This window comes from Diabrotica virgifera, chromosome 10 (genome assembly GCF_917563875.1).
Source record: "Diabrotica virgifera virgifera chromosome 10, PGI_DIABVI_V3a".
NCBI lineage: Eukaryota > Metazoa > Arthropoda > Insecta > Coleoptera > Chrysomelidae > Diabrotica > Diabrotica virgifera.
The window spans coordinates 51,503,290-51,526,623 of record NC_065452.1 but is presented as its reverse complement, the minus strand read 5'-3'; the positions used below and the strand labels follow the sequence as shown (position 1 = coordinate 51,526,623).

Below are 23,334 nucleotides of genomic sequence, written 5' to 3'. Positions count from 1 at the left end.
TTCCAGTAATATATTGTTGGAGTTTTCCTCTAAGTCTTGTTTTGGGTCCCTTCTTGGATGCACACAGGTCACATCGTTTGCACCATTCTTCCACATCTTGCCGACAATGAACCCAATAATACCTCTCACGGACTCTAGCCAGGGTCCTATTGATTCCAAAATGCCCCCCGGAGCGACTATCGTGGAGTTCTGCAAGCACGTCCTTAACACATGACCTTGGGAGAACAACTTGGGGCACTGTTCTTGTTCCATCTGGACTCTCCCATTTACGAGTGATGATGTCATCTCGTAGACACAAGGAGTCCCACTGAAGCCAATAGCCCTTCACTGCTTGCCCATATTTTGCAATCTCCTGCCACTGTGGTCTAGCTCCGTTGTCCAGCCACTCCCGAACTATTTTTAGATCTGTATCTTCCTTCTGTTCAGCCTGAAGGTTTTCTAGAGCTTCTTCGTCATTTCTATCCTCTATGGTTCTCAACTGTAGAATCTGGCCATCTCGTTCTTCTTGGCGCTCGCAGAATCGACAGTTCCTCCCGTTGCATGGTCTTCTCGAGAGACCGTCGGCATTCCCATGACTTTTTCCCGCTCGGTGACGAATTTCAAAATCATAAGTCTGTAGTTTCTCCAGCCACCGAGCTATCTGACCTTCAGGTGTCTTGAAATTGAGAAGCCATTGCAAGGCAGAATGGTTGGTTCTTATCAAGAATTTTCTGCCATAGAGGAACGAATGGTAGTGTTCTACTGCTTTGACGACTGCCAATAACTCCTTTCTGGTGACATAGTAGTTTCTTTCTGCTTTTCCCAGAGTTTTGCTGAAATATCCTGTGACGCGTTCCTCGCCCTCTTGTAGTTGGGAAAGCACCGCCCCGATAACATTTTGAGAAGCATCTGTATCAAGCACGAAAAGACCCTGTTCTTTCGGATATGCCAGGATTGGAGCCGTAGTCAATTTTTGCTTGAGTGTGGTGAAGGCAAACTGGCACTCTGGTGTCCAGTCAAATGAAAACTTTCTCTCAGTCAGATTATGGAGAGGATTGGCAATCTTACCAAAATCTTTTACGAAGCGACGATAGTAACTGCAAAGACCAAGGAAGCTTCGGATATCGTGTTTGTTTCGTGGTGTGGGCCATTCCTCTACTGCTTTTATTTTCGCCTGATCTACTGCAATTCTTGAGGATGAAATTACATGTCCAAGGAAACTAACTTTTTCTTGGAAGAGCTCGCACTTTTTGGCATTTACTTGTAGGTGAGCGTTCCTTAGTCTGGTGAAAACTTCTTTCAAATTGGCAAGATGTTCGTCGAAATCTTTTCCGATGACCATAATGTCGTCGAGGTATACCAGACAGATTTTCCATGTAAGTCCTCTAAGTACTAGCTCCATTAAACGTTCAAACGTGGCAGGTGCATTACACAATCCGAATGGCATCACTTTGAATTGGTAGACCCCATTTCCAGCAGAAAATGCGGTCTTCTCTCTGTCTTCAGGGTGTACTGCAACTTGCCAATAACCGCTTTTGAGGTCCACAGTGGAAAACCATTTCGACTCAGCCAAGGCACCAAGTGTATCATCAATACGGGGCAGTGGATAGCTGTCCTTCTTGGTAACGCTATTCAGCCTCCTGTAGTCGACACAGAACCGCGTTGAGCCATCTTTCTTGGTTATCAACACCACTGGAGAAGACCAGGGGCTACTCGACTCTTCGATGACATTCTCCTTTCGCATATCTTCAAGGATGGCAAAAGCTTCTTTTTGTTTTGCAAATGGAAGACGTCTTGGTGCCTGTCTTATGAGGTTGGAGTTGTCAGTGTTAATCCGATGTTGGACTAAGTCAGTGCGGCCAGTTATTTCTCCTTTAAAGAATATGTCACTTTCGTTGTTGATGAACTCTTCTGCTTTTTGGTATTCATCTTCAGATAGATGTCCCCATGACTTCTTAAGATTTTCCAAAATTTTAGTGGAGAGTTGGTGTGTACTGCTAGCTGTTGGCACGTTTTCTTCTATTCTGGTCACTTTTACAACTGGCTCGCATATTCCAAGCACTTGGCCCTTTTTAAAGGTAATTTTATTGCCATTTGGGTTGGCCACCCTTACTGGAACGGTCTGCTTATCCCCATCTACCAAACATCTGGCCACAATGACGCCCTCATGAATCTGCTCGTCTGGTTCTAATAACATGGCTTCCAAGCCACCAGATGCATCAATTTGTGCAACCACGATCTTTTCACTGTTAGGAGGGATCTTCGTGTCTTCTGCTACTAACATCTTTAGCCCATTGTGCTGCTTTCTAGAGGATGACAGTAGAATTTCTTCATTGCCGACGACTAAGGTCCTGTGCCTGACATCTACAATAAACCCATGTTCGGACATAATGTCGACACCTAGGATGAACTCGTCTACGATGTCGGCTACTAGGACCACTACTTCTATCTCGATGTGTCCCAGCTCGATTTTTATGCAACTTTCCCCATAAACAGTTATGTTTTCGCCTGTCGCTGTCTCTAGTATGGGAGGTTTCGATTGACTTTCTAGTATGGGAGGTTTCGAGGTTTATTCGTGTAGATGACTGGTCCAGTAAACGTTTACTCATAACTGACCTAGTTGCCCCAGTATCGATGGTAAAACTGCATCTGTCGCCATTGAGAAGTCCATCGGCAACTAAGCTGTCACTACTTCGTCTTATTTTGGATATTGAGAATGTGGGAGCTTGGGACAGGTCAGCCAACGTGCGCCCCTTGACGTTGACTTCTTTTAGTTTTCCGAATTGCGTTGATAATATGGAGGTTGCCTATTGTCCTCTGATGTACGTTGTCTGCAATCACGTTGAAGGTGGCCTATCAATCCACAAAAATAACACTTTGGGCGCCCCTGACGTTTTGCTTCAAAGATTCAGCTATTGGGCCAAGATATTTCTCGAATTGGGCGGCCAACACCTGGGACAACGTATTTAGATCGCCTTCTTCCACTTCAGCAACACCTCTTATTTGATGGACTTTACGTTGATGGCGGGACACATTCTTCACGGCTTCGTACTCCAATGCTGCAACAATAGCGTCCTTCAATATTTGGTAGCGTCCTCTTCCTAGTCGTAATGTTTGCTGGAGGTCTACATCGCGCAGGTCATCAAGGAAACATTGGATGGTAAACTGGTGTAGAAACTTTTCAGGGGCTTCGGGCCAAGCGAGTCGTGCCATCTTTTCTACTTCTGCTCCGTATTCTTGCACAGATTCGTTGGAGCCTTGGATACGCACTTTTAGTTGGCTCTGGTATACTTGCTTCAAATATTGGCTGCCGTATCTTAGTTCTAGAGCCGATACGACAGTCTCATATTTCTTTTGTGCGTCCTCTGGAATGTTTTGAAGGATTTCTACAGCCTTACCTCGAAGTGCTAATATGAGAGCAGTTGCCTTCTGTTCATTTGTCCATCCATTATTTTGTGCAGTAGCTTCGACTTGTCTTCTATACACTGGCCAGGAGATATCGCCGTCAAATGTAGGAGGCTTAATTATTCCGTTGACAGGGTAACAAACCACTTCTGGTTTACCCTCAACTCTCAGTTTCTGGGACTTTTCAATTTCTAGGCGGATATTTTCAAGAGTTCTCGTTACCTCATCGTGCCCTTTTTCTACTAGGGGGTTAAATGGGTGTTAGTAAGTAAAATGTTAATTTGTAGATATACAGAGTGAGCTTTATGTATGGAAACTCAATTAAATCGGAAACGGCTTGAACGATTTTTATAGATTTTGGTGGTTAAGGGTTTTCTAATGCGACCGATATTATAGTGGTAATTACATTAATGTCATATCACCTGTTTTTCTTAAAATCTAATATATATTTTTTTCGTTTTATAAACACCCTGTATGTTTTTTGGTTGTGAAGTCGTTAAGAAATACTGATTATTTTTCATGTTATATTCTCTATACTATAGGTACCTAAATGCCACAATTTCGGAGTTATTACTATATATATTCAAAAAAAATTTAAACAACTTATAAAAATATATTTTTTCGACCCGGGCAGACATTATTTTACTTTCTTTGGATCGTGGGGAACAAATAAAGTATCTCTCTCTTTTCGTTTCCCCATTACTCCTGGATCGTGATTTCTTCCAATATTCCTAACAATGTTTCTTCATTGGTGAGTTGCTCTAAGAGCTTCGCAGAATGAAAAAAGGTATATGTAACTTTAAATTATATATCTACTATAATTAAACTTTATAATCAAAACTTTATATTATAATTATAACTCGGAAACGATTAATTTTAGAGAAAAATTATAAAATACCTTTTTTGTTTCCAATGATCCAGAGAACTCAAAATAATGTCTACACGGGCCGAAAAAAATTGATTTTTATAATTTTATTTATTTTTTAATAAATATAGCAATTACTCCGAAACTGTAGCGTGTAAGTATAGGGAATATACCATGAAAAATAATCAGTATTTCTAAGGACTTCAAAACGCAAAAAATATACAGTCCATTTGAAATAAGAAAGTTTATTAGATTTCCAGAAAAACAGAAGATCTGACAACAATGTAATTACCACTATAATATCGGCCGCATTAGAAAACCCTTTTCCACCAAAACCTATAAAAATCGTGCAAGCACTTTCCGAGAGAATTGAGGGTTTCCATACATAAAACTCACTCTATTACACCAGGGAAATAAGGCAAAAATATACCATGTTCGGGACACTTGAGCAGCCAGGTTGTAAATGGGTTTTTTGGATACTATATACCTAATAAATTATAAATACAAAAATGTCCATCACAGTTTGGACGAGAAATTTAGTTATTAACAAATAAGTGTCAAAAATGAGAGTTTTTTTCGTTTAAATCGCTACAGGTAAAAATAGGGTAATTAAATGTCTTATTTATAATAATTTTCTTTTAGTAGATGAGCCAAGGTTTAAAATAGCGTTTTTTGAATTTTGGTCCGATTATTTGTTGCTTCGGATATTGCAAAATAAAACTAAAGTTTCGAAAATAAAAAAATTTGCTATAACTTTTGCGAAAATGAATTTAGGACTTTCATATTGCATGAAAAGTTGAGTCAAACAGTGCATACAATACACAAAAAATTTTAAGACGATGCGTAAATTAGTTTAAATTTTATTCAATTTGTTTATCCCAAAGAGCTTTTTTCCGCAATGTTATTGTTCAGAAAATAATAATGATACAGCAATTCTGTGAAAACAACATGAAAGAAGAATAGTCATATTTTCAACGAATTTAAAAAAATAATTAAAAAATCATTTTTATCACTCAGAAAACATTTTACTAAAATAGAGTCATTTTTGGCTTATAAACAATTTAAATAACTTTATTAATATTGACTGTAGGCTAAAACTACAATGGAATTTGAAAAACTGGTATTTTTATACGAATTTACAAAGAAAAACTTTTCGCCTGGGTTAATTACGGTCAAAGTTAGCGACTTTTTTATTTAATTGGCGGCTACTTTGTTTATAACAATTAAGCAACCTAACTAGAGCCATTTTGAAATTGAAGATATATAGGTTATGTGTAAAAGTTTGAGTAAACTTCGAACCTCAACAGAGTGGTTAATAAAGTTTTAAAAATGGCGTCCGAACGGAATTAATTCGTGGTCGGTGGAGGGGAATTACTAAAATACGTGCACTCAAAAAATTAAACTGATTCTGCAAACATATGCTGCGATTAATATAGCTGGAACTTGTTGATGGATTTTGATCATCATTTTTTTAATTTGTATGTACTCGTAGTCTTATAGAGTACGTTATGTACACACAACCCCACCTAACATTACAAAATGTTATAGGGAACTTCCCTTATCACTCAGGGATATGAAAAATAGATTATGACCGATTCTAAGACCTACCGAATATACATATATAATTTCATAAAAATCGGTCAAGCGGTCTCGGCGGAGTATGGAAACTAACACTGTGACAGAAAAATTTTATAGATGGTTATAAATATGTAGATGGCTATTAACAAATAGGGGTTGGTGATAGAAGAGTGAAAATTAAGGGTAAAAGCAAAGGAACCATAAAGGAACAGACCTATTTAACAAAATATTTGACATTACGTGGATGCACGAGCATCGGAGACGAATTGTGACGGAGTGTGACACTCGATTCTAGATCCTGACCCGTTGGCGTTGCTTAGCGGCGTGTAATTTGTGTTGCCTATATTAACTTGAATCGCGACATGGGCCTGTTAATTATTCAAAAAATATTACAAATGTATATACAAATCAATGTAGCTACTACCTAATAATTATAATAACATTTAAAAAATACATTGCGAGATAAAAAGAAATAAAACTAGTAGAGTTTAAATTTAGCGATAGTAACATATAAATTGACATTATATTGATCGTTTCCCACCTTTAGACGTATCAGAGGAGAATGTCAACTAAAACTGTCACTGTGACAGTGGCATTTCTCAAACTCGTCCGATGCGTCTAAAGTTGGGAAACAATCAATATAAAGTCAATTCTATAAGTTACTATCGCTAAATTTAATACCTTCACTGGGTATTCATCTCACAACTTAATATGTTTTCTATCTTTCGCGTTATTTTGCCGGTTATCAGTGCGCTCATCACTGTATATACACCACTTTAATACAATTTGTGTTTTTTTTCTGGTTCACTGAACTACTGAACTAAATAAGTACTTTAAATTTCATCTAATTCTTCATTTATTAATAATAATAATGTTCATATGGCTTGTATCACTTTAATAGTATATTCAATAATACAAAAAGAACAAAAAATGTTATATCCTAAATTATTGTTACCATAAAACATAAGACATACAAGTTTTAACACTTAAGCATAGGAGACATACAAGGATTTGCAATATTAAGAAATTAATTTTTTTATAAATTGTACTGATTTATTGAATAAAATGCTTACATAATATTTAATAAAACTATTTCCACACAAATAAACTCAAATTTTTAAACATGGGGTTAAAATCACAACATAAAACTAAAATAGAAAAATTCATGAAAATCAGTATTTTAAAGAATCATAAAATCCATGGAAGTCTTGCACTGGTACTTATGGGGCTTAATCTTTTGTGGGCATTGGTACAGCTGTTTTGGCTCTTCAAATGTATCAGTTTTTCGCACTCTTTTTCTCAACAGAACCCAGTTTTCATCAAAGCTTAATTTATAAAAGACTTCTTTCTCGGGAGTGTGCTTTAATGCTGACAGCAAGGGCGTCATTTGATAGGGGCAGGGGGGGAGCATTTGCCCCCCCTGGCCCTGAAAATGAAATTTACAAAAAATACATCAATTTTCATTATTACATCATATACAGTGAGCACGTATAGGTTGGAATAAATCCATTTTCTCGAGAATGGACGATTTTGGGAAAAAATCCCAAAACATGTAAATTTTTATTTTTAAATTACGACTTTTTGGCGTATTTATCATACTAGTGACGTCACCCATCTGGGCGTGATGACGTCATCGATGATTTTTTAAATAAGAATAGGGGTCGTGTCATTTGAAAGGTAATTCAATTCTCTATTCACTAATATAAACATTAACATAATTACTTATACAGGGTGTCAAAAAAAATTTTTGTAATAAATCTATTGACATAAAAAGAAGAATGTATGTAATTTATTTAATTCAAAATACATTTTACTCCTCTCAGAAAACAGAAAAAAATGTTTATTTGAAAAATAATCATGGCTTTTCGCTTAAATTAAATGTTTAAACTGTCACGAGGCTGGTGGGTGGCTGCTTTAATATTGAATTTAATCAAAAAACAATATCTATTTGGCAAATAAACATTTGTTCCTGTTTTCTGATAGCAGTAAAATTAATTTTGAATTAAATAAATTACACACATTCTTCTTTTTATGTCAATAAATTTAATTCAAAAAAATTTTTTTTGGACACCCTGTATAAATAATTATGTTAATGTTTATATTACTGAATAGAGAATTTAATTTCCTTTCAAATGAGCTATCACACGATCGCTATTTTTATTTAAAAAATCATCGATGACATCATCACGCTCAGATGGATGACGTCACTAGTATAGTATATATGTCAAAAAGTCGTAATTTAAAAATAAAAATTGACTTGTTTCAGGATTTTTTTCCAAAATCGTCCATTCTCAAGAAAATGAATTTATTCCAACCTTTACGTGCTCACTGTATAATGTATTGTATATATAATGCTTGCCCCCCCCCCAATCAAAATTTCAAATGACGCTCCTGGCTGACAGATCTGTAACAGTGGAATCCCCTGCTTTCGTATTGGGTCTTATTGAGGTATATAAGAGGGACTTTGAGAAATCCATAAAAAAAGAATGGTCCAGGTAAACTACTTCGAAAGGTTTTGGGTTCCTTCTGGCGTTTTTCATTATTTTTATATAATCAGCTGGAACATAGATTTCTCGATTTCTGATTATTTTTTCTATTTGAGCATGTATGGAGTCACACTCCATTTGTGTATGCCCATGTTCCAAGTATTTTTGTACAATAGTTATATTTTTATTTTCATACAGGAGTAAAAAACTGTCAAATTTGTATTGCGGTTTTGGTAGCAACAACCGTCACTATAAATTGAGGCGTTCAGAGTAACAGTGGCCTAAACCACATCTCACAATTTTACCTAAACACTTTTATTACATTAAACATACCCCATATTTAAGTATTTTCAGATACAGAGTAGCTCAAACAATGGTTTCTTGAGCTACTCTGCATATGAAAATATTTAAGTAATGCATAACTTTAATGTAATAAAATCATTTTGGTAAAATTGTGGGATATGGGTTAGGCCCAAAGATCTTATACTCATAGATTTGGCCAACTCGGAAAAATAGCGTAACGCGGAGCAGTTCTGGTCGGTGGTCTATCCATCTCTCTCTACCGGCGCTTAACTTTCTCTCTCTAGCATATGATGGCCGCCGCCTGTGTGTCACTGTCGTTCCGTTACTCCCACCTCTTGGTAGATACACTCACACTCGCACGACAGACAAAGATAGCTAAACCACCGTACTTGATATCGGCGTTACACCCCGATGCATTGAGTAGCTGACTAGCCAGATCTATTTTCTTTACATATCTCTGGTTAGGCCACTGTTGCTCTGAGCGCCTCAATTATTCATGTGGTGAGTGATTATATAGAAGCAAACTCGTTGGAAGTGACTCCCCCTTCTCCCTCATGCTAAACATAGCACACTAGACTAAGAGCCGCTATAGGTGAAATTTCTTAATCATTTTAGGCACGATGGGACCCTATAACTTAAATAGTAGAACCTAAAAGAAAACGTTTGAACACTGTGCCGTCACTTTTCAGTGGCACATGCATGGACAGTGGCGCATCAAACTTTCCACTTATGGACGGGATAAATAAATTAAAAGTTACCCTCCCTTACTAACAGAATTAAATTTTTTTTAAAAAACTCTAACAAGAAGTAAAACCACTTCTATGTAAATTGGTATATTTATTAAAACTTAAAAAAATCCCAATGGATTGAATAAAATATGTCCAATTCAGAACGTTTTCAGACCTATCGGTCCATCATCAGTGAATGTGCATACTTGCTAAATAGCCCCACAACCAAACAATGGTTGAATTTAAAATTCAATTTACATTATTTAAAAATAATATTAAACAGGCTAAACGCCGATGTTAACGGATATCGCCTATGGGAACATGGTGAAACCCTACCAAAACCTCAATCAACCATCTTAGGCCAACTTTGACTATAAAGATACTTTTTGGACTTTATAGTCAAAGTTGGCCTAAGATGGTTGATTGAGGTTTTGGCAGTGAAAAAAATTTAAAAATTCAAGACAAAAACTTAAAAACATGCTTATTATGCAGAGTAAAGCCAGAAAATTAGACAATGTAGGATTACTAGGACTTTGACATTTAAAATTTCTTAAAAATAAATATTATACTTTAATATATAGGTTTATAAAGTGTTTATAAAGGTTAAACACAAACTTACTTTGGTTCTCTCGTAGTCAACTTGAGTCCAAAAATATTGTCTACACTCTTGCGAGAACGTTTGGCCACTCATAATTACAATGAAAGCTTTGAACTACTAGTTAAGGCTAACTTTCGGATAATCCGAACTTTTCGGAATCCGAACAGGCTGTCCCCCCAATTAGTTCGGATTTGCGGGGTTCTACTGTATTTCCATTTACCTTCTACTTTTTTAATGCCAACATATTCTTCGCCTTTTTTTCTTTTTGCTTTATTTATGAATTTATTCCATTTATAATTATTTGGTTTTTTACTCCGTTTACTACAAACAGATTTAGTTTCGTCATCCATATTATCATCTAAAATATCTTGCAGTTTCTTCCTGAGTAACACTGTTTTCAGGAACACTCTATCATTAAACCAGACTTACAAGGTCTTACTGCCCTCTTTTAAACACACTAGACTTACTAGTATTTTAAATTGCGCATAGATAGCGGTAATATTGACAGAGACTTACAAAGCTATGCTCAATGTGTGTATAATAGGTAGAACTATTTCAACATCAACCAAAAAATCTATAAAAATCGGACTTACAAGGATTTACAGGTAAACCATCGATAATATAGAAGATTCTGAAAATAATATTAGTTTAAATAATACATTACTTGATAGCAATGATAATTCAAATACTATTAATAAAACTGAAACAAAAAAGGAATAAGTACTTGGGACATGAAATTCGGTTGGGACAAGATAACTAGTCGTGCGAACTCCCACGTCGCATAGGATTAGCCTGGGCAGCGTTTGGTAAACTGAACTATGTATTTAAATCGCGACCCCATATGCCTCAGAAGGAAAACCTTTGACCAGTGTGTGTTGCCTGTACTCACTTATGGAGCCGAAACATTAACACTAACAAAAAGGGTAGTGAACAAGATTCGCGTAACTTACAACAAGACTCGAACTGGGAACTGAACAAGATTCGTAGAACAAAAACAACAGACGCTGTCGAAAAAATCGCGTCGCTTAAGTGGAATTGGGCAGGACACGCCGCCAGATTGCCAGACAACCGATGGACAAAACGTATTGTCGAGTGGAGGCCGCGAGAAGAAGCACTACGGAGCAGAGGACGCCCACTAACCAGATGGGCCGATGATTTGAAGCATGTTAGCGGTAACTGGATGCAAGCCGTACAAAATAGAGATAAATGGAAAGAGCTGAGGGAGACCTATGTCCAGCAGTGGACGCGTATGGGTTGTTGATGATGATGATGATGATGATGAGTTAATTTCAACTATTTTCATAACGAATTTTCGTAAAAGCCCAGGAGATGACGTAGATACCGGGCACCAGATACCTCATACATCGTCAAAGTAATATAGGTGTTCAGCAACCTCAAAAACCTCTGGATAACATGTTTCAAAAATTTTCATAATTAATTTCCATAAAACTTAAGGAGACGACATGCATACAGGGATACCGGGCACCAGGTAGGTACCTCTTTCAGCTTCGCCGACCCAATATTATTTTTTTGGCGATCTCAAAAATCCCTCAACTATGAAAATTGAACTCATTTCCATGATGATTTTCCCAGTTGTAAATTTTCATTTTTTGAACATTTTAAGACATACTTTGGAAAATGCATTTTCCGCCTATAACAATGCAATTTTCCTTTGTCCCTCATGCCGAGCAGTCAATGAGTTTCCCGAAGCTCTTCATACTCGAATGCAAAAGGTTTCATAATGATCCGGCTTACTTTAAAAAGTCTTAGGGGATTTGAGTGATTTATTTCCTAGCATAAAAGGCTAAAGTGCACAAAATTTTAAAATGTGAAAAAAGAAGAGTGATATATAATAAATGAATAAACACAATCTTTGAGTAAGCAAATTTGACAGTCTTTGAAATTTTGTAAGTGAAGTGAATATCAACAAATACACGGCAACGTTGTTTTTAATTATCATTTAATTTTTGTTTGAAACTAATTTTGAATGTGGAAAAAGAACCTACCTATTCCACTGATAACGAAAAGTTGATATAAAAAGGTTTTAAACGAGGTTGACAAGAAACCGGTCGGTCGAATGAACTTTTAACGCCAGCGATTTTCAAACCGTTCTGTACTGTAGTTATCCTTTGACCGTCAAATTGGAAAGATGCGTTGCAGTATATTAGTCGTTTTAATAATTGCATCCATTTTTGGATGTAATGCTGACAACTTGCAACAGCGTTGTTCAAGGCAATGATGAATTGACAGCGAACTCTTACAAGGTAAAATAAATTTTATTATTAAAATATATAATACTTATATTTTTATCAATTTACTTTTTGACGTTCTTTGACATTAAAAAGTTGCTAAAAACGACATTTTTTTAAACCGAGTTGGTTTCTTATAAATTACAAAAATATGCTCAAAACCATACTTTTTAAGCCAAGATTTTAGATTTACATGTTCTTTTTTTTGTCCCTTTTTTTTAACTTTTACCAGTTTTTCCTTACCGGCAAATTTTATTAGATCTATAGACAGTCTTATACCTCTTGGGTAAAATTGCCTGACGAGTGTTTTCTTGTTTTGAAGTTACATTTCTGGGATATTGCTTGTGTTCTCTAATTGAAGCGTTTATTTGAAAAACAACACTTGTCCAAAAATTAAAATTTTGGCAAATCAAGAAAAACCTCAGATGTCTAAAACTATCCAAATATTCTATGTAGTTTACTCCAGACATTTGAGACTTTTACACAACTGAATGTGTCAGATGGATAAAGAAACTACTATTTCCACCTACCTCTACCGAAAGTATACTTTTCCGGACCTGATTGTAGGGAGCAAAGTTGTACTTTTCCTCCCTAGGGAGGAAAATATTTTTCCTCCCTAGGGAGGAAAAGTAAAAGTGACGTCATGGTATTTCATTCATGAAATATAACTTATTGACGCCCTGTACAATATCTATTTTTTATTACGTAAGTATCTATACATTTTAACGTTTATTTAAAAACACTCTGTATTTTGCAGAATGGTAAAAAACAGTAAATTTTTATTCTGATTTAACAATGTTTACATTAATAATTTGACTTATATTTGACAGTTGACAGTTATATTGTACCTACTTGTTTGTTTTAGTTCTAATAAATTTTGTTGGTTAGTTACATAAATAAATTAAGTAAAAATGCAAAAAATGACTTGTTATTTGAGGAAGGTGGAAAAACCATATGTATAACATGGGAGTAAAGTGCCTTTTCCTCCCTTGAATGATTACTGCCCTCCGCTACGCGTCGGGCAGTAAACTTCATTCTCGGGAGGAAAACTAGCACTTTCCTCCCTTGTTATACAAATAGCTATTCTATGTAGTCCAGGGTAATAAGGATTTTCTCGGGACACTCAAAGATCCAGGTAGCTGACTACTTTTTTAGTTATTGTAGACCTATAGGAAGAAAACCTACCTGTTATCTGCCTAGAGTTCACGTCCGTTTTTTAATTATTAACAATTTAGTACAAAAAATTTCGATTTTTTCGATTTTTGCACCCCATTTAAAAGCTAAATAGTTGACATAAAACTACAAAACTCAGTTTTTTAGAACATTGAAAAACCTTCAAAATGCCGATTTTTTAAAGTTAATAAGTTAATTTATTGCTACGCAAACTGAAAAATAAATGAAAATCGTTATTTGTTAATAACTATTACTAAAACTACCTTAGCACTTTAGTGTTTCACCCAAAGTTAAATATTGCGGTACTTAACAAACCTGTAAAAAATTTGAGACCGATCTATTAATTAGTTTAAGAGTTATTCTATTTGTTTATTACAAAGGCCTTTATTTTGCAATAACACAAGACACAAAATAATGAAGATAGGGCAATTCTGAGTATGCCAAATGAAAGTAGAAGAGTGATATGTAGTATCAAAATGCATTAAAATAAAAAAATATGAAAAAAATATTTTTAAGAAACGCTTTTCTTTAGTTACGAGTGACTAAAATTAAACATATTATAAAAAAATCAACCAAAAAGCAAAAAGTAAGAAAAATTGAAAAACTCTTCAACACATTCGTCAAAGAAAAGCGTGGCGCGTCTTCATCGAACAAACGGTTTTCGCACCACGCTTTTCTTTAACGAATGTGTTAGATTTTTTCAATTTTTTTACTTTTTGCTTTTTGGTTGATTTTTTTATATGTTTAATTTTAGTCACTCGTAACTAAAGAAAAGCGTTTCTTAAAAATATTTTTTTCATATTTTTTTATTTTTTACTTTTTAGTCTTACACTTTTCAAACATTAAAATATATCGTCATGTTTATTAATAGGTATAAAACATATTACATATGTACAAACATGAAAAGTAGTCGGAATCGGCCAAAAATTTGAAACTTTATTGTTTGTTTATGAAGCATAACGAAAACAATTAACGTAAAAAGTGAAATTATGTACAGTTCATATAATTAGCTACACTCTGTAAAAGTTTCAAGTTTCTTCATTGTAAAAAACAAGAGAATTTAAGCATTTTCAGTTAAAATCGTTTTTTTATTTAAACAATTAATAAACAAAAAAAATTATATTGACTATTCATGTATTTTTCTCGCGAATGCATATGTCTGCAAATTTTTAGTCATTTGCATTGAAGAAAAGGCAGTCAAATTAACGTCCAAAGATTTGCCAAAACGATTGAACTAAAGAAAAGCGTTTAATGAATTAATACGACAAAACGAATTCTAATGTTAATTGTAGCACAAAACGTCTCTACCGGTGGTTTTTCTAAGACTACGATAAAAACACGAATTTTTTTAATTCGAGTTTTGGTTGAAGTTTTGTTTCGTATCGTAATGAAATTTGACGCGAATATATATAATTTTATATAAACAAATATATCAGCGTTCAAAATTTGAAACTTTATTGTTTATTTATGAAGCATAATGTAAACAATTAACGTAAACAGTGAAATTATGTATAGTTCATATCATTAGCTACTCGTTTTTTTTATTTAAACAATTATTAATAAACATAAAATTTTTATTGATTAATCGTGTATTGTTCCCGCGAATGCATATGTCTGCAAATTTTCATTAATTTACATTGGAGAAAAGGTAGTCAAATTAACGTCTAAAGATTTGACGCAAACTATTGAACTAAATAAAAGCGTTTAAAAACAAACATTTCTTTTATCAATAGACATACAGGTCCATTTGAGGTACCTATATATGGAATCAAAAAGCGATTACATTGGTAATTATTGTTTTTTTAAAATTAGCAAAATACATAAATGACAAAAAAATCGAGAATGTACTTAAACTTAACAAAAAAGGAAAAAACCGAATTAGCATTGCTTTCAAAAAATGGGAGGATGCTAATAAGTTTTGTTTTAAATGAGGTCAGAAATGATGGATACGAATTGTTTATTCCGGCAAATAAGATAACATGTAGGGGAGTCGTTAATATTTAGGCCAGGGTAATAGGACAAAAATATACTCTGTTCGTGACACTTCAGCAGCCAGGGTACTGAAGCGTTTTTTCGACAAGTAATACCTATAGGAACAAATTGTAACTATTTCCTGCGTAGGATCTGGCGGCCATTTTTATTTATAAACAATTAACTGTCAAAAAATGACATTTTTCCCTTTTTTTTTCAAATCAATGGAAAACAGTGAAACATGAGTTTTTTAGTACAAATATCTTTGAGATTATGGAAAAAGCTTTAAAATGACATATTACAAAGTTTGATATACTCATTTATTGTTAATATAATTGCGAAAAAAGGTCGGGATTGCAAAAAAAATTATTTTCGCAATAACTATTGTAAAAATTAGTGTACAGGATTGAAATTTTTGTCAAATGAGGGTTCTTTGGTGCTTAATATGTGATAAAAATTTCAAAGCGATTCATTCCATTGTTTAAATTTTATTCGAATTGTTTATTTCAGAGAGCATTTTTTTGCAATAACATAAGTCAGAAAAAATTGACGTTAGAACCATTCCACAGGTGTCAAATGGAAAAGCATAAGCTTATTTTTAAATTGGTTTAAAAAAAGCGAATAAAATATTCATTTATTATTAATAAATAATTATGGAAAAGTATCGTAAATCTTTCCTTATAAACTTTTTGGATATCTTTTTCCAAAAAAATTAACTTTTTTACCCTGTTTTAAGTGCACAACTAACAAGTAATGTTATGTATATCATAATTGATAAAAAATTGTAATAAATATATATAATTTCTTATATAACAAAATAAAAAGTTTATAAGGAAAGATTTATGATACTTGTGCATAATTATTTATTACTAATAAATACATTTTTTATTCCCTTTTTCTAAACCAGGTTGAAAATATAGCTCATGCTCTTTCACTTGACACCTGTGGAATGGTTCTAACGTCATTTTTTTTCTGACTTATGTTATTGCAAAAAAAGGGCTCTCTGGAATAAACAATTTGAATAAAATTTAAACAATTAAATGAATCGCTTTGAAATTTTTATCACATATTAAGCACCAAAGAGCCCTTATATGACAAAAATTTCAAAGCTGTACACTAATTTTTACAATAGATATTGCCAAATTATTTTTTTTACAATTCCGACTTTTTTCGCAATTATATTAACAATAAATGAGTATATCAAACTTTGTAATACGTCATTTTAAAGCTTTTTCCATAATCTCAAAGATATTTGTACTAAGAAAACCATAAGCTTCAATGTTTTCCATTGATTTGAAAAAAAAAAGGGAAAAATGCCATTTTTTGCCACTTAATTGTTTATAAATAAAAATGGCCGCCAGATCCTACGCAGGAAGTAGTTACAATTTACTCTTGTAGGTATTACCTGTCGAAAAAACGCTTCAGTACCCTGGCTGCTCGAGTGTCATGGGAAAAACCTTATTACCCTGGACTAATTGTAGATATTAGTATATCGGACACTGCATGATCTAATCAAATTTTCGGGATTAGCTTCGGTAAACATTAAAGTTCTAGAGGTAAGATGATTTAAACGGACGTCTAAATATGACACGACGAAATATATTGATACAGAAACAGTCGCATTCACCTTTTCGGGAAAAGCAATCCCCAGGGAAGTGAATATACAGGGTGTCCCGAAAAGATTGGCCATAAATAATACCACAGATTCTGGGGTCAAAAATAGGTTGATTAAACCTCACTTACCTACATACAATAGTGCACACAAAAAAAGTTGCAACCCTTTGAAATTACAAAATGAAAATCGATTTTTTTTCATATATCGAAAACTCTCAGAGATTTTTTATTGAAAATGGACATGTGGCATTTTTATGGCAGCAACATCTAAAAAAATTAAAGTGAAGTTTGTGCACCCCATAAAAATGTTATGGGGGTTTTGTTCCCTTAAACCCCCCCAAACTTTTGTGTACGTCCCAATTAAATTATTATTGTGGCACCATTAGTTAAATACAATGTTTTTAAAACTTTTTTGCCTCTTAGTACTTTTTCGATAAGCCAGTGTTTATCGAGATATTTTGAATATTTGTCGAATCCACCACATATTTGTATATGGTTAAGTACGATTATAGAGACCTGTTAATAATCTGAAAATTTATTTATAATTTACATTTTTAGGTATATTTTGAAAAAGAAGCTACATCTCGATAAAAGGTGACTTATGAAAAAAAGACTAAGAGGCAAAAGTTTTAAAAACACTGTGTTTAACTAATGGTACCACAATAATAGTTTAATTGGAACGTACACAAACATTTGGGGGTTTAAAGGAACAAAACCCCCATAGATTTTTTACGTAAATATATAGGGTGAGGCAGATAACTGGCCTATTAGAAATACCTCGAGAACTAAAGGCAACAGAATAATGAAAATTGGAATAAAGGGGTTTTGAAGGATGATCTATTAAATGAAAATATTTTCATCTCTTTGCAACTTCCGGTTATACCGGAAGTTGCTTATAATTTCGTTTTTTTAAATGGGACACCCTGTATATTTATACATTTTTTAATTCTCTTCGATGTCTTCTTTCTCAAAATATGAGGTTTTGTAATATTATACAGGGTATTTTAAAAGATAATTACGTTTTTTTATTAATTTCGTAGCAACATTCACACCCTGTAGAATTGTAGTAGTTTGACATCTAAAACTCTACTTACGTTCAAATGATCTTTAATATACTCTACTATTGTTAAGAATCATTAGTATAGCTAAATTTTTAATTTAAGTATACAGGGTTGGTCGAAACTCGGAATGAGTATTTTCTGAGTTTTCTTAAATGGAACACCCTGTATTTTTGTATTGTAGTGAAATGATATTTTATAGTACTTTTTTATTTCTTAAGCATTCCCTATACCTAACTGCTTTAATTTGTGAGTTATTGGTGATTCAAGCTAAACATTAATTGCAACAAAAAATACGTAAAATTTTATTAGGTTGGCCGTGAAAATACTCAATCCCAAATAATTTTCAGAAATAAATACATATTAATCCAGACTGGTCCTTAAAATTACCAATAATGGTTTAGCTATCAAAATACCTACGTAGTTAAGATTGTTGGTGCGATTAACAATTAAGCACAAATTAAAGCAGTTAGGTATAGGGAATGCTTAAGAAATAAAAAAGTACCATAAAATATCATTTCAATACAATACTAAAATACAGGGTGTTCCATTTAAGAAAACTGAGAAAATACTCATTCCGATTTTCGACCAACCCTGTATACTAAAATTAAAACTTTAGCTATACTAATGATTCTTAACAATAGTAGAGTATATTAAAAATTATTTGAACGTAAGTAGAGTTTTAGATGTCAAACTACTACAATTCTACAGGGTGTTAATTTTGCTACGAAATTAATAAAAAAAACGTAATTATCTTTTAAAATACCCTGTATAATATTATAAAACCTCATATTTTAAGAAAGAAGACATCGAAGAGAATCCAAAAATGTAAAAATATAAGGGTGTCCCATTAAAAAAAAAACGAAGTTATAAGCAAAGTTCCGGTATAACCGGAAGTTGCAAAGAGATGAAAATATTTTCATTTAATAGATCATCCTTCAAAACCCCTTTATTCCAATTTTCAGGATTCTGTTGCCTTTAGTTCTCGAGATATTTCTAATAAGCCCTTTATTTGCCTCACCCTGTGTTGAAAGAGAAGCCGCATCTCGATAAAAACTGGCTTATCGAAAAATACTAAGAGGCAAAAAAGTTTTAAAAACATTGTGTTTAACGAATGGTACCGCAATAATGAATTAATTGGGACGTACACACACGTTTGGGGGGTTTAAGGGAACAAAATCCCCCTAAATTTTTTATGGGGTGGACAAATTTCACTATAATTTGGTTTTAAGATGTTCCTGCCATAAGAATGATACATGTCCATTTTCAATAAAAAATCTCTAATAGTTTTCGATATATTGAAAAAAAATCGATTTTCATTTTGTAACTTCAAAGGGCTGTAACTTTTTTATGAGCACATTTGTACTAAGGTAAGTTAGGTTCAATCGAACTATTTTTGACCCCAAAATGTGTGGTATATTTTATGACCAATCTTTTCGGGACACCCTGTATATGGGATCCCTTTTAGCGTAAAACCATACATGATACCAGTGGTCCAATACTATAGTCGGTTCGCTAAACTCAGACGCAACTGGCTAGATATTTTAGTCGATAATTTTTTTGTTTTTTGCCAATTTTGCAAAAATTTGCAAAATTACTAACTATTCAGTGATTATTAACTATTTAGTAATTATTTTTTGCCAATTTTACTAAAATTGGCCAAATTACCGACTAAAATATCTAGAAAGCTGCGTCTGAGTTTAGCGAACAGACATATTAGTGTTTTCGTTTCTGCCACACAAAACACCAATGTCGAGGGGAAAACATGTAAAAACTGTGCTGAAAACCCATACATGAAGGGGAATGTTTGATGAAATGCTTTCATTGTAGTAGCAACTTTCATATAAGTACTTATGAGGAGTGTCAGTATGTGAGACAGCGAATTATTAAAGCTGTCATGTCTCTGGATAATCTTTCATACTATGAGGCATGCGAGAGATTTCCTTATGTTTCCAATAATGCAGCCGATATGTGAAACAATTGTGCATTTAATGATAGAAGCATATAATTTGGACCACACATACTACACATACAAAGGTTTAAATTTAGATAGGAGGCCATCTCAGATTTTGCCTTTTACAAAAATGGCGGGCATTCAAAATGGCGACTATACATATGTGACTAATAGCACGATAACTCCTGAATGAGACGTCCTACTTCAACCAAATTTTGTATAAGGGTTCTTTTTTTGATGTATAAGATCGAAGTCTTTGAACCGGAAGAATCGGTTTACCAAAAGTGTTTTTCCTGGTTTTTATGTAAAAATATGTTGTTTTTTTAATTCTTTCGCTCTGTATAATGTATATATTAATTTTTCAAAGAGTTAATACCGCCATTGAAAAGAGCGTAAAAATATTTTTTAGGAAATATTTTGAACTTTTTAGTTATGTTAATTACCATTTAATAAATGCATAACTTATCTGCACATGTACCTATGTGCGGTATATTCGTGCAAATATTATAAGAATTATTGTGCATTTAATGGTAGAAGCATACAGTGTGTCAATTTGAAAAGTTTGCCACCCCCTATAATTTGGTCCCTATAGAAAATCTAAAAATATGCAAAAACACGTCAAATTTATTTGTGAGGGGGACGTTTTGTAGACCAGTTTTCAACTAAATTACATCAACCCTATAGCGGGGGGCGGACACAACCCCCAAAATCTTTAATGGAAAGGGGGGTTGAGTGATACCTCATTTTGAAGGTCATTAAATTACCTTTTCAAAAATACCACATGCCTTATATTTATTTTCAGTACTTTTGGAAACATCTTGGACTCAATAATCTAAAAAATTTTGGGGTTCTGAACTCTATACTTAATATCTTTACGGTTTTACTTGATTTTTCCAAAAATACTTCAAAAAAATACTCTAAATACTTCAACACCCCAAAAAAAATTCAATTTGGAGTTCAATACTCCAAAAAAATTTTGAACTCGATATTTAATTAATAAAATTAATTATAAAAAAAATTAAAATTACTGAAAAGAAATATAATGCATGTGGTATTTTTGAAAAGGTAATCTAACGACCTTTAAAATAAGGTATCACTCAACCCCCCTTTCCATTAAAGATTTTGGGGGTTGTGTCCGGCCCCGCTAGAGGGTTAGTGTAATTTAGTTGAAATGAAAACTGGTCTGTAAAATGTCCTCCTCACAAATAAATTTGACGTGTTTTTGTATATTTTTAGATTTTCTATAGGGACCAAATTATAGGGGTGGCTTTTTAAATTGACACCCTATATAGTTTGGAACACATAATATACTACACATACAAAGGTTCAAATTTAGATATAAGGCCATCTCAGATTTTGCCTTTTACAAAAATGGCGGGCATTCAAAATGGCGACTATACATATGTGACTAATAGCACGATAACTTTTGAACGAAAAGTCAAATTTGGCACCAAGGTTCTTTTTTTTTATGAATAAGATCAAGGTCTTGAACCGGAAGAATTGGTTTACCAGAAGTTGTGTTTTTACAGTTTTTTTATGTAAAAATATGTTGTTTTTTTTTCAATTCTTTCACGGTGTATATATTTTAATTTTTCAAAAAGGTACTACCGCCATTGAAAACAGTGTAAAAATATTTTTAGGAATTATTTTGAATTTTTTAGTTATGTTAAATACCATTTAATAAATGCATAACGTATCTTTACATGTACCTACGTGCGATAGATTCATTTTTAATGCCCGCCATTTTTGTAAAAGACAAAATCTGAGATAGCCTCATATCTTAATTTGAATCTTTTTATGTGTAGTATTTGTGGTCCAAACTGTATGCTTTACCATTAAATGCACAATAATTCTCATATTATTTGCATGAATCTGCCGCCTATAGGTTCATATATGTACATGTGAAGATACGTTATGCATTTATTAACTGGTAATTTACATAACTAAAAAGTTCAAAATATTTCCTAAAAAATATTTTTATGCTCTTTTCAACGCCGGTATTACTTTTTTGAAAAATTAAAGTATACAGGGTGAAAGAATTGAAAAAATAAACAACATATTTTTACATAAAAATCAGGAAAAACACAACTTCTGGTAAACCTATTCTTCCGGTTCAGGACCTGGATCTTATACATCACAAAAAGAACCTATATACCAAATTTGGTTAAAATCAGACTTTTCGTTCAAAAGTTATCGTGCTATTAGTCACATATGTATAGTCGCCATTTTGAATGCCCGCCATTTTTGTAAAAGGCAAAATCTGAGGATGACCTCATATCTAAATTTGAACCTTTGTATGTGTAGTATATGTGGTCCAAATTATATGCTTCTACCATTAAACTTACAATAATTCTTAAATTACACTTATTACTATTTAATGAATTTTAATGATAAATGAGCCAATGAACTAGTCTGACTTTGATCATTCTTTCTAAAGTTTTTAATACACAAGAAGCTATAGAAATTGGTCTATATGAATCTGGATCTTCCGCATCTCGATTTGGCGTCAGAATTAGGATTGCTGAATATTCCTTCCAGCTTGTTGGAAATTCTGCCTGATTCCATGTTGAATTTATTATGTTGCGAAAAATTTCGATACTTGATTCTGACAAACTAGCGAGCATTGTATAATAAATGTTATCAACTCCATATGCTGTGTTATTGTTTGTTTTGAGGTTTTGTTTTATTTACATACTTTAACATTCACTATCTATATCATCCGTGCTCAGTGAAATAATCGGCCGAATATTCGTTTCCACCCAACTTGGAGCAATTTTATTAAAGAATGTTGCTACCCACTCACCTATTTGGATCCTATTTCTTGGAGGATTAAATGTATTTTTAATTTTTTTTATATACCTACTTCCGTATATACTTCATTGGTGTGTTTCTGTTAAGTTGTTTGCAAAAATCTTGCCAATAATCTTTTTTGGTTTGTAATATTATTTTTTGGCGACTGCTACTGAATTTTTATATTTCAAATAGTTATTTAAAAATTTGACTGCCTTTTATAAAGCAAAAAAGCTTCTTGTTGACATTTAATAGCATTTGCACATCTCTGATTCCACCAAACTTTGCTAAATTCTGATTTGATCTCTGTTCTCTTCTGTGGGATTGCTAGTTTTGTAGCATGATTTAGTGACTGTCCAAAACTTTTATATGACCTTTAGTTATTACTTTCATCTAATTGTTCATGTACTATTTGAGAGAAAAAAAGACCAGTCAGCTTTATTTAAATTAACTTTGTTTTTATACTTAATGGATAATTTAGTAGTATTAAAATGTGTTTTCTTTTTGCATAGACTTTTAGTCCAGCCAGACTCAACATGGTAGAAATGTGAAAATTTTTTATTTCATTAGTAGTTCCAAAATG

The 23,334-nt window shown here is 33.2% G+C and overlaps 2 protein-coding genes across 2 annotated transcripts in view; one reads left to right on the top strand and one right to left on the bottom strand.

The window, feature by feature from the left end:
• The window catches only part of LOC114333190 (carboxy-terminal kinesin 2), a 138,875-nt gene that overhangs the window by 2,601 nt on the left and 112,940 nt on the right, over positions 1-23,334 (bottom strand). The window lies entirely within an intron of this gene.
• Positions 11,837-23,334, top strand: part of LOC126893407 (uncharacterized) — a 56,541-nt gene continuing 45,043 nt past the window's right edge. The window contains exon 1 of the mRNA XM_050663546.1: positions 11,837-12,206. The gene's annotated coding sequence lies outside the window, so the exon portion shown is untranslated. The remainder of the gene's footprint in view (positions 12,207-23,334) is intronic.